We start from the raw sequence: 12,934 nt of genomic DNA, 5'->3' as shown, positions 1-12,934 counted from the left end.
ACTTTTTTGCTGCATAGGGATTGTCTCTGCTCCTGATGCTCTGTATGTGTCCCTGTTGAACTCAGCCAAAGTGCCAGGCCCTTCCTCAGACGCAGAGTGCCACAGCAGCTCTCCTTCACTCAGTGTTGCCAACTTAGCAACTTAGTCGCTATATTTGGCGACTTTTCAGACAAATCTAGCGATTTTTTCCTGGTGTGACTGGAGCATTTTGGAGACTTTTACATGAAAACACGTATCTTTGTTGCTCTTCTCACTGAGCAGCAGGTGCTGCCTCCCCGTCCCTAAGCACTCATAGGCAGGCCCATCTTCGCGCAGTTCGACTGCAGCAGAGTAGAGGACTAATGCTTGTTTCAGACTGGGATCGTGTTTTGCTGCACGTGTGTGCTGCGCGTTAGGGGGTAAATCACAGTTGCATCCCGATATGATTCGATTTCAATATTTTGGAAAACGATACGATTTTTTGGATATCACAAAATCTGCCACGAAACGATCTCGATTTGATATAAGGCCCAGGATCGATATCTGGCAATTTTTTGCAAAAATTTCACATAGTTACAGAAAAAAAAAAAACAGTTTCTGCAATTTAATTATTTACACGTCTCTGTATTTACAAAAAAACATGTCTTTAACAAAAACAACAAAGATATGATTACCCCTGTTTACCTTTAAATTAGGAACACAACTATGCACATTTGTGTTAAAACATGTTGATTTAAAACAGCAAACATTTTCAGTACCAAACATTTTATTTCCTCACATCCTCAGATCACTCTAAAGCACCAATAGCTATGGACTTTTTCTGCAGCCCTTTATAGTAATGATCAAAATGTGTGGCCTGTGTTCCCATTTGCTCTATATCAGCTCTTCATATTTTACACAGGGGCCTATTAATGTGGCAGAATTTAGTTTATTCACTTTAAGAGATTTAAATGAGGTAAAATATGTGGCATATGATGTTATATAAGGATTCTTTATCATTTTTATTGATTGCAACCTTGATTTTAATAAATTGAAAGGTTAGACAGAATACTAGAGCAAAATTTCATTATGAAAGACGTCCCTGTGATGTGCAGCTTTATAACAAGAGCGAGGGGGTGGGAGTATACAGAGAACAGCTGTCCTGCTTGAAGCACGTTAAGGTTGGACAGCTTATATTTTCATTATAAATCTACATGTAAAAAAAGCGTATGAAGGAGATATGCAGCAGCTGACTTTTTCCACTCTGTGTCTGCTGCAGGCAGCACTTGCGCTACCTCAGCCATAACGGGTGGAGTGTTTTTATCTGTGAATGATCTCTATACATGATCTATACACAGATAAACAAAGGGGAGAGGTCCATCCTGCAGTAGCGTCACACAGGCGCGAGTTTTCTGCGTATCAGCTGCATCTCCCTGATCTCAAAGCCCTGTCCTCAAAACGACTTGATTTGGTGTACAGTGGAAATTTATCAGGAACTTTTCAAAATAAAAAAGCATTCTGTACAAGTGAACAGAGTTTCTCTATAGAAATGCTAATGAATGCATAGGCCACAACTTGTCCACAAGAGCGTTTTGGAGTTGTTAGATTGTGTATTTGATGAGTTTGATGAGGGAAAGCAAAAATTCCATCAGCTAACATAGGGTTAGCAGTGCAGCTGGTTTAACGGTCCCCCCAGTTCTAGAAACAGCTTGCACTGGCAACGAAAGGAAACTAACCTATTACCAAGACTATAGGAATTATGGCAATGGACGAATTTGCCAAAATGTTGAAGTATCCCTTTAAGAATTGTGGGGTGCAGCAGAGAAAGGAGACACACAATGTTCATCTCCATATTCAGATAATAATCATACAAAATAAGGGCAAATTGCAGGAAGCTGACTTCCCAGAGGTTTTCATGTAAAAAGGAGTATACTGTGTACATGCCCTTAGCCCAAGGACATGTACACAGTATACTGTTCTCTAATCAAGCATCCGAGTTGTAAAAAGGCTTTCACCTACACTATTAAGATTCTCAGGACCAATAGCATTTTAAAGGAAGAGGGCTATTTTAAACAGCTTTTCTCTTAGTTTGCTTTTATGTTATTTCAATGTTTTCAATCTATTCAATGAAAGACTTTTTACAAGGCTTAACTCAGATATAATGTAGTCATACAAATATTCAACCATCTCCATAACTTTTCAGTGCAAGTTATTTATTCTACTTTGAACAGCCATATCACTTGCGCCTACTCTTTGGAACTTTCTTCCACTCCAGTTGTGCTCATCTGCTTCGGAAGAGGTTTTTAAAAAGGAGCTTAAGACACATCTTTTCAGATTGGTTTTTGAACATCTATAACATTGATTTGGATATGTGCAATTTAAGGCTGTTGGAATGAATTTTGGGGTTCGAATATAATTCGAACATTAAAAACTTCTTGAAATTCAAATGCTTAAATCCCTATTCGACTACGTTTTTTATATAAACCTTTAGACGTTTTTAATCGTTCTCAAGTCTCTTCTCTCTCTCCTTGGCTTCTACTTCACTCATATGTGCATAGAAACCAAATGTTTCGTCACATGACATGTGACATGAGAAACAATAAAGTTTTCACACTCATAACATTGAGGCGCAGCATGACGATTGGGCATTAAACATCAGGATGTGCGTTAAAAGTTAAACGGGGGATGAATATTATTGCGGAGGAGGAGGAGGAGGGGAGCACAGAAAATGAGGAGGGTTGAGGTGCGGCAACAGGGACGCACTGGGAGGAGAAAAGTGCTCTCAGTGCCATGGGGGACTTTTTTGGGGATGTTTATCGCCAAGGTGGTGCACACGCTGGTGGTGATTTGGCAAGTAAGGCTTCAGTACAACAAGAGATGCTGATGTACGAGAGTGAAACCGTGCTGCCCACCGACAGTAACCCGCTGTTGTCGTGGAAAATGTCCTGGTCCAGGTATCCTTTCCTGTCCTGGCTGGCGCTGTTACCTGTGCATCTCGGGCACCTTTGTCAGGGCAGAGAAAACCCTGTCCGCCCTGACGGGACAATTGTGAACAAAAAACGTTCTGCTCTTGATTCAGAAAACGTGGATAGCCGTGGATAGTGCATTTGTGTAAATGGCTATCCTGCTTTTCATTTCTTCTGCTTTTTGGCAGTGAAACCAAATGCCTCAAGTGACACCTGTTTCTGGGGTTTTTCTGAATGAGCTACAGGTTTTGGGGCTCTGACTCCAGCATTGGAGGAGGAGGCTGTAGCACAGGGGTCTCAAATTCATTTAAGGAAGGGACTGGATTTGATCTAATGAGATGTCCTGTGTGCCACACAATTTTGTTTAGAAATATCAGTACGACAAACAACTGATCTATAGGCTGCTGTAATGTTTATTAAGAGAAATGATCCAATATTAGATGCAGGTACCATTTAATGAGTGCTGCATGTTTGCACACTAAAGGGTTAATTAGCTACTTTAGAAGGAGAATCTATTTGCAAGTAATCTAAACAGGTCAGGCAAAAATATGCTGACCTTGTAACATGACAAGTTTTATAGATTTTAACGCTTTTTAGAATCCACTGATGATGAATTTACAAGACTGGAATATCATTCAACATGACTGTTTATGGCTTTAAAACAGCAACCTGTTCACAAAACCTGGTCTGAACCCTATTTCACCTAGCCTGGCTGGAGAAAGACAGAGAAAAGAGGGAGGGAGGAAGGGAGAGAGCGACATAGAAAGAGAGAGAGAGAGTGAGAGAAAGAGAGAGAGAGGGAGGGAGAGAGAGAGGGAGGGAGGGAGGGAGGGAGGGAGAGAGAGAGAGAGAGAGAGAGAGAGAGAGAGAGAGCCTCTCTCTCTTTTTTGCAGAGATTCGCACACTGCTGCCCTGTTACTGTTTATAAAGCTGCAAACCCTCACCGGCTGAGTGAAAACTTGACTTTTAAACCCATGTATGAGCCCTACAGTCGTTCTTTTTCATGTCCACTCTATCTGAATCCCTCTGACATCCCTGCACGTCTCATGAACTGGAGCATCTCTGTGCGTAATGTAGCTCTGTATCAAGATCAAACATGCTAACCTCTTATGCCTCATGCCTCATGCGTGTGTCCACATTAGGATTATATTTTCAGTTACAAAGTTTTGTTTTTGTCGTTATGAGAGGAACTTTCACTGTTTGATGAGACCTGGAGTTAAACACGCCACAGGATTTATAAACCATGTCCTGTTCAAACGCAAGTGATCAAGACCACAATTTTACTTCTTGTTGACATAAAATTAAATCACATGTAAATAAAATGAGTTGATATTAGTTTGGCATTACGGATTGTTATAAAGTGGGATTAAATCAGGCTGGAGATTGAACTGAGTCACTCACCAAAGCAAGATACAATGTCTGCGTTTGTGGCTGATGGACAATTATGCAGGGAAAACCTCTGTCATCCTGAGTGCAGCTGTTTTAATCCCACTCAGGGATAGAAGTTTGGTTTACAAGGCAAAAACCTTTGGATGCATTTATAGACTTATTTAATCTCCTATCTCTGAGCCTTCATGACACATGACACATCAGTGAGCTGTGATGTCTGCGTCATTTCAATAATGAGCTGAGGAAAAACAGCGGAGACTGTTAGACCAGCAACCTGGTAGCCTAAGTACTGCTGGCACTAAACTCAGACAGAACCCGAGCCCTGGACCAAGCAAGAATCACTGATGCCTTCACCCTCAACCATAACAAACGGAAGATTGTTTTATTATGAAGACATCAAACTAGTGTGTTTTTTCGGCTGCAGCGTGTGTTCATTAAATGCATTTGTGGATTAAGGCACCTGTTTTGAATTGTTCTTATCTCTTAAGGCTTATTCATATTATGTATATAATATGAACTGAGCCTTTTGTTGGCTTTAAAGCTGTGGAGTTGTTGACTTGCAGCAGAAACTGGTGGATTTTTGCGACCAAGGCTGTAGTGTGCATGCGTAAAAGGCGCGGGCCGCACTAACACTACACTTTGATGTCAAGTAGGGGGCCAAAAACATCTTCCTGTGAGCCGCAATTGGCCCGTGAGTTTGAGACCCATGGTGTACTATAACCCCAACCCTGTCTTCTCCAACACACAGTACATTGACTTCACAGAGACGTCAATAAGTAACGTGTAGTTTTTTCCCCCCTCTCATTTTCCAAATGATGGAAATCCGTCGTGGCGACGGAGAACTTTAATCCATGAGTGCAGTATGATTTGGAAATCAGACCTTGAGATCAGACAAAGGAGCACATGAGCTTCATTCATACTGGTATTTGCTGCTGTAATCCTTTTGTTTGTATTCATCCATTTCTTTTTCTTTCCATTTCTGTGTTCCAAGGTGTAAAACCTCATTTGGACAATCAGTGCAGTGAGCCTTTGGAACACTCGTCTAAATGTTATTACATGCACAAATTATAACATGTTTACACGCCTGACCAAGAAGTGGTTACTTTCAGTACAAACCTGTACACACTGATGAGCTGTGTGCATGTGTGTGTGAGGGTGTGTGTAGGTGTGTGTGTGAGGGTGTGTGCATGGCTGTGTGCATGTGGTAATGTGTAGGTGTGCGTGAGAGACAGTGTGGCTCCTTTTAAAACAACACAGTAAGACTGATCGTTTTATGAAACTGAACTGTTCAATCAGTATAAATGCTTTTTTATTTGTGTAAATGTGACATCAACCTGTCCAGGGACTGCAGGTGGAAACTAGCATTTTTACTAAAACTTGGCACATAACATATTATCATTGTATTTGATTAATGTTTTTTTTGTGCATTGTCCCTGATCAAATAAATAAATTCAAATTCAAATTTTACTTTAGGCTGGACCAAGATGGTTAAAGTTTTTTTCTGTCTTTATTAGGGGTGCACCAATTGCAATTTTCTGGCCGATCACCGATCTTTAAAAAGCCTGACCTTCCAATTCAGATTTTTTTTCTTTTTATAACTGACAGCATACACCTTCAATGTTCCAATCTTATTTTATTGAAAAACACTTAATACCTGTGAAACAATACACACTTGTTTTTTCAACTGCACATGAAGTAGGTCTCTCAAATATAAATTAAAAGTTTAGAGCATTACTGTGCAAACTACTAAATTATATCAGTTCCTTTAGTCTTTAATTCTTCACATTTTAGTTGGTAGAGGTACATATGACACCGATCTTTTCCAAGTATCAGCCGATCACCAATCCCCAAAATTAAGGAAATACGCCGATTCCGATTTTGGCCGATCGATCGTGCACCCTAGTCTTCATCCTTATCATTTTAACTTTAATGTGGTCTAGAGACTGAAGTTTGTTTCTTTGTTTATCCTTAAAAGGACAAGGGCCACAGTTGGTCAACAGCCCTTAGTTTGGATACCCTTATATATTTACTGATACTCAGAGTAATAGGACACTATTTGTAACATTATTATACATTTATTTAACACTGTTGGATTTTGACCTCTATTGTACTATCAACTGGGTTCTGATGTTTTCAGAGCTAGTATAAATGAACAAATTCCACTTTTCTAACACAGTGTAATGATAACATCAGTACTACTGGAGTTAAATGGTATTTAAAACAACAAAAATCTATCAGCAAAACATGTCTTTACCCTAACAACAACCACCAAGTATGCTAAATTCAGATACCTATTAGCTTGTTAACCACACAACAACAGCTATGATATTAGTGGAGGGAAAATGCATAGTTTTCTACCCTAACCTTTAATCAGAAGTCAGTGCAGACTGAGCGATCTATCGTCTCACTTACAGCCAACTCACTATGATCATCTGGTCATAATTGGAGAGGACGAGGAGAAGGAGAAGGAGACGTAAGCTAGCAGATACACGTTTTTAACATAGTCTAGCCTACATGCCTTAATAAAAAACGCAGGTTAAAAGCAGCGCTTCTCTTAAACATTAATGACCATCTGAACTGTGTATGCACTGAACCTGCGGAGCGTGGCCGCTCGCACTCCAGATGCGGAGGATTACGCATGACAAGAGCAAATAACATTCTGCTTGAATTAAAAATGTGACAGACTTATAAAATAAATGGACTAGGCATGAATTTTAATTTTCAAAACAAAGTGGAGTGACGTTTTGTGGCAACAAGTAGAACTTAAAGTTGCATCTGTGCGCCTGGTGTGCACAAACCTCTTTCACTTTGTCATAGCACCTGTGCAATGAGAAGCACAACCTCTTAGCACAGATCAGTTTTCTTGTAGCATGTGCAGCATATATGTCACACTGTACAGCCCTGTAAATGAAACCATCTGACCTAGATAGTCACTGTTATGGTTTAAACCCAAGACAGAGATATCGCTTAAATTTAGATATTTCATGGCAAATTACCTCAATAAAAGCTTTTACGTAGATTTGGGAATATCCGCTCCCCTAATGCCACAAAAGATGTCTAGTTGACAATCAAAAAAGTCAAATTGCTCTATAAAGTTGTTTTCGTTAATGTTATTTTTATATATACTCACCACCATAATAAAAATATCCATAATTTTCTAGTTATTTAGAAATCAAAATCTGTCAGTGTTATTTATTTAGATTAAGGCAGGAGAAATACTTTCATTGTCCCATTTTATGGGTTTGCCATCCTAGTTTTCATTTCTTATAGAGAAATAAAGTTTCTCCTGGTTAAATCGATGAAAAGAAAAATCATAAAAATTTCAGAATTGTCTTTTGTGCTATAAATCTGAAGGTTTTTTTTCACTGTTCTATGATCCATTTTGTCATTACTGATAAACAGAGGGCTCATTATTGTCAGAGTGCATATCTTTTTTCACAGAAAGGAACATAGTGATGTTTAGATTCTAACCCTTCTAGTTAGATCGGCTGAACTGTAACAAAAAACAGTCCTGGAAAAATTATAAAAAATTATGTATAAGAAAGAGTGTGGGAACTCTGGGCCTCCAGTCTGTACCTTCTTAGTGCTCTGTCAGTATCAGGATTGTTAAGCATGCTCAGAAACCTTCGGTGTTGGGGTCAGTGATAGTGCAGATAAGCTAAGAGAGAAACCATATTATCCCTAAAGGTTGTGCTTGACTTTTTTTTTGTTTGTTTGTTTTTTTTTACTGACAGGGTCATAAAAATTGTGGCATACAGGTTTATCACCTAAAATTTGTTTTCTTTTATAAACAAATATTTTAGTATAATAAAGATTACCCACTTTGTGGCATTCAGTTTTTAAAGTACATTTTTCTTAACCAGTATTTCACACAGAGAAAAACCTCTTCGACAGCCTTAGCCCCTATGTTAATAATAGTATCTAAAAGGTGATTTATTGGACTTTATCTAATCCATTTATTAGGGCTGGGCAACAGATCAACTAGATAGATAGATCTTGTTTTTTGGAAATCTTATGTAAGAAACTTTATGTTGGTTCTGGCACCACTGTAAACAAAATTATCCTTTGTTCTTACATATTGCTAATGTGAGACCAAAGTGTCTCAAATAAAGAAAAACATCCTGTTCAGTTTTAATAATCATATTTATTCTGAATACTTTCAGTAGAAATTAAAAAAAAAGTTTTGGTCTGCTTGCCAACATATTTTTTCTCTTCTGACACTGGTTCTGTAGCAGAGATGACAAGAAACCAAATACATAAATAATCACTATTCCTCAGATGCTCTTGTTTACTTACATACAGTTGAAACCAGAAGTTTACATACACTATATAAAACGGCACATAAACATTTTTTTCTCACCGTCCAACATTAAATCAGATTAAACTTTTCCTGCTTTTGGTCAATTAGGATTACCAAAATTATTTCTATTTGTTAAATGCCAGAATAATGAGAGAGATCATTTTTAGACATTTTTTTTATTATTTTCTTGAGAGTCAGAAGTTTACCTACATTTCATTAGTATTTGGTAGCATTGCCTTTAAACTGTATGACTTGGGTCAAACGTTTTGGATATGCTTCCACAAGCTTCTCACAATACTTTGCAGGAATTTTGGCCCATTCCTCCTGGCAGAACTGGTGTAACTGAGCCAAGTTTGTAGGCTGCCTTGCTCGCACATGCCTTTTCAGCTCTGCCCATAAATTTTCAATGGGATTGAGATCAGGGCTTTGTGATGGCCACTCCAAAACATTGACTTTGTTATCCTTAAGCCACTTTGTAACCAGTTTGGCAGTATGCTTAGGGTCACTGTCCATTTGGAAAACCCATTTGCGCCCAAGCTTTAACTTCCTGGCTGATGTCTTGAGATGTTGCTTCAGTATTTCCACATAATGTTCTTTCCTCATGAGGCCATCTATTTTGTGAAGTTCACCAGTCCCTCCTGCAGCAAAACAACCCCACAACATGATGCTGCCACCCTCATGTTTCACAGTTGGGATGGTGTTCTCAGGCTTGCAAGCTTCCCCCTTTTTTCTCCAAATGTAACGATGGTCATTATGGCCAAAAAGTTCAATTTTAGTTTTGTCAGACCACAGAACATGTCTCCAAAAATTAAGGTCTTTGTCCCTGTGTGCATTTGCAAACTGTAATCTGGCTTTTTTATGTTTCTTTTGGAGTAATGGCTCCTTCCTGGGAGAGTGGCCTTTCAGCCCATGTGGGTACAGGACTCGTTTGACTGTTGATAATGACACACTCTTACCAGCTTCAGCCAGCATCTTCACAAGGTCTTTTGCTTTTGTTCTTGGGTTGAGATGCACTTTTCGGACCAAAGCACGTTCATCTCTGGGATACAGAACCAGTCTCCTTCCTGAGCGGTATGATGGCTGGACATTCCCAGGGTGTTTATGCTTGTGTATAATTGTTTGAACAGATGAACGTGGCACCTTCAGGCATCTGGACATAGCACCCAAGGATAAACCAGACTTGTGTAAGTCCACAATTCTCTTCCTGATATCTTGGCTGATTTCTTTTGATTTTCCCATGATGTTACACAAAGAAGCAGTGTGTTTCAGGTGTGCCTTAAAATACATCCACAGGTGTGCCTCTGATTAACTCAAATGTTGTCAATAAACCTATCAGAGGCTTCCAAAGACATGACATCATCATCTGGGCTTTCCCAAATCGTTTAAAGGCATAGTAATCTTAGTGTATATAAACTTCTGACTCTCAAGAAAATAATAAAAAAAATGTCTAAAAAAATGATCTCTCTCATTATTCTGGCATTTAGCAAATAGAAATAATTTTGGTAATCCTAATTGACCAAAACCAGGAAAAGTTTAATCTGATTTAATGTTAGACGGTGAGAAAAAAATTTTTATGTGCCTTTTTATATAGTGTCTGTAAACTTCTGGTTTCAACTGTATATCATGGAAAGACTTTAGCATTACCTTGTTGTCTATTTCTTAAGCAGATAAAAACTATCAGAGTCTGAATGTTTGTGTAAATAACCGTTCATAGTGCACTTCTAAAGATAAGTTTACATATAACACTTTGAGCTATAAAGGAACATTCAGTTTAATTTTGCTACAATAAACATTATAAAAACATTATTATTACTGTTGTTGTTGTTATTGATTAAAGTGAAGGAAAACCATTAGAGTGTTTTCTTTTTCATTTGAAAAAAAAAAAAAAAATTAATAAAAAGATTAAAGTTGTAAATCAAGTTTGGTGTGAAAAAATCTGAGGTTAAATTTTCTGGGGCTGACAGCTTCAATTCAATTGGTTGATTGTTTGGTCGAAAAGCCTCTGTTCGACCAAGATCACTCTGGTCTGTGAGTTGCCAGCCCCCTCCCCCAAGACGCTGGTCAGGAGGCAGACATGTTAGTGTGCAGTTGGCTGGTAGAGAGATGTGCTACAGGGGACGAGAAGCAACACAGCTCTAGGAATCACAGGTAGAGTACACAAAGCTAGCAGAACGGGATATTTTCTGATATTTTACAGCACTAACGCTCAAACAACACATATACTCATCACAAAGTTGCAGGCTGTTTGTACTGAAGTAACACTCCTGAGTGTCTCTGCTCTGCCCTCCCTCACTGCATCAACTCCCGCGGTCAGTTTAATTCACCTGTCGGTAAATAGGCTGCGTAGCATCATCTTCTTTTATAATCTCCTTAAAGTGTTCACGTTAGCGTTAGCTTCTCTTACAGACAGATAGGAAGCAGGGGAAAAAAAGGTGATGTCTGCTGGTCATTAAGTCCCGACAAGCTAACTTTTTTCCTCTCACAGGGTCTGACGTTAACGTTTTTTCCTACTGCCCTTCAGGGCAAGTGCTTCCTAAATCTACTTGCCCCATCTAAATTCCTCCTTGCCCTGTCTAGGGGGTACATTTTCTGGCTGTCAAGTGCATACATTTTACTCACAACATACTTAGAACTAAAATCCATTGCCTGTCGACTGTGGAAAGCAATACACAACACTACTTTCTAAAGAAAACTGTATTTTATTAGCTACATTGTTAGCTAGCTATACAACATTTGTTAGCCCACTGAAAATTATATTTGACTTTGTACAGATCAGTGCAATGTGAAAGCTTCACCAGGTTGTTTTCCAAAGAAATTAAAACTTAGGAATTTTATATTTGTAATACTAATAAGGTAATAATACAACGTCAGAAAAATTTTCTTATAACTGATGAAACCAACTACTCTCAGAGGAAAATGAGGTCAGCAAAACACTGACACTAGAGAGGTAGCGGGGTCTGCTACATATGCAACAAGTATAAAATGGCGCTTTTCTTCTGTTTTTATTTGGTTTATTCATCATGAAAATGAAGAAATTTGCTGACATGTGAAAATCAACCAATTAATATTTTTCTGGTTTGATTAAAAATGTCTTCCCCAAAACTACATAGTGCCACTTTAAATTGCTATTTCACAGTTCTATCCGCTGCATACCAGCTATTGGCACAACAGACAGCTTAGCATCACGTCCCATGTTTCAAGATTCACAGTGGGGGATTTACTGGAGTTCTGTGGCTTTATTTTTTTCCAATTTTTTTTAAATTTAATTTTATAAAGAACATAACAAACTAAACATACATCCATAAACACAACACAGGGCCCATTTAAAAAAAACAAAACAAACAAAAAAAAAGACAGAAGCAAAGCAACCCATTGCACAATTTCTCACACCCCAAGATCCTTGACATACAACATAAAAGGCTCCCAGACACTTAAAGAAATTGTCTGCCCTTCAACACATAGGTTATCCTCTCCAGTGGGGGGGTAGACAGCACTGCCTCCACTGACCCACAGCAGGACCATGGTCCTTCTTCCAACATAACGAAATACACCTCTTCGCATTCAGCAGGCCTATATCTATAAACACCTTTCTCTGGGTCTAAGTCAAATAAGAACAGTCTTCAGTCTAATACAAATTTGTTAGAAATTATTTTTTCAATTACACCTCTTATTCCTCCCAGAACAATTTCTCTAAATTACCACATACAATGTACCAAGTTGTCCATAAACAAAATGACAAACTTAGTAACTTCATTCCAATCTCTCTACCAAAGCACAGTTACACCACCAGGAACAAAAACAAAATCATTGGGAAAACGTAGGCTACAATGCACTAGCTTCAGCATTGTCTGCAGAGGACCTCAGATCTGAAATGAGCTTACAGAGAAACTTAAAATGTCACATACCATAGCCGCCTTCAAGAAAAATCTAAAAAAGCAACTTCTACAATTGTATGTCTAATCTACTGCCCATCTGAACCATCTCGTCTTCGAAAATCACCTGTCATATTATTTCACCTAGCCATCTCTCTAGACATATACATATTCGTTATTGTATATCTGTATGAACAAACAAACCTAATCCAACCAGATCCCTGGGACTGTGTGTGTGTGTTTTTTTTTTTTTGTTTGTTTTGTTTGGTATGTCTACCTACTGTCTGTTATACGCTGTTAAATCTTACACATAGGTTGTTATCCATGGAAAATCAGGCCCCCTGTTACAAGCTTTAAATAGCTTCCTTGGAGCGAGCCCTTTTCACACAACTATGTAATTGCTGTAAATGTTGTAGTCTGTTTAATTGTTAAGCTTGTGTGTGAAATAA

Source organism: Cheilinus undulatus, linkage group 10, assembly GCF_018320785.1.
Source record: "Cheilinus undulatus linkage group 10, ASM1832078v1, whole genome shotgun sequence".
Lineage (NCBI taxonomy): Eukaryota > Metazoa > Chordata > Actinopteri > Labriformes > Labridae > Cheilinus > Cheilinus undulatus.
This window is presented reverse-complemented; position numbering follows the sequence as displayed.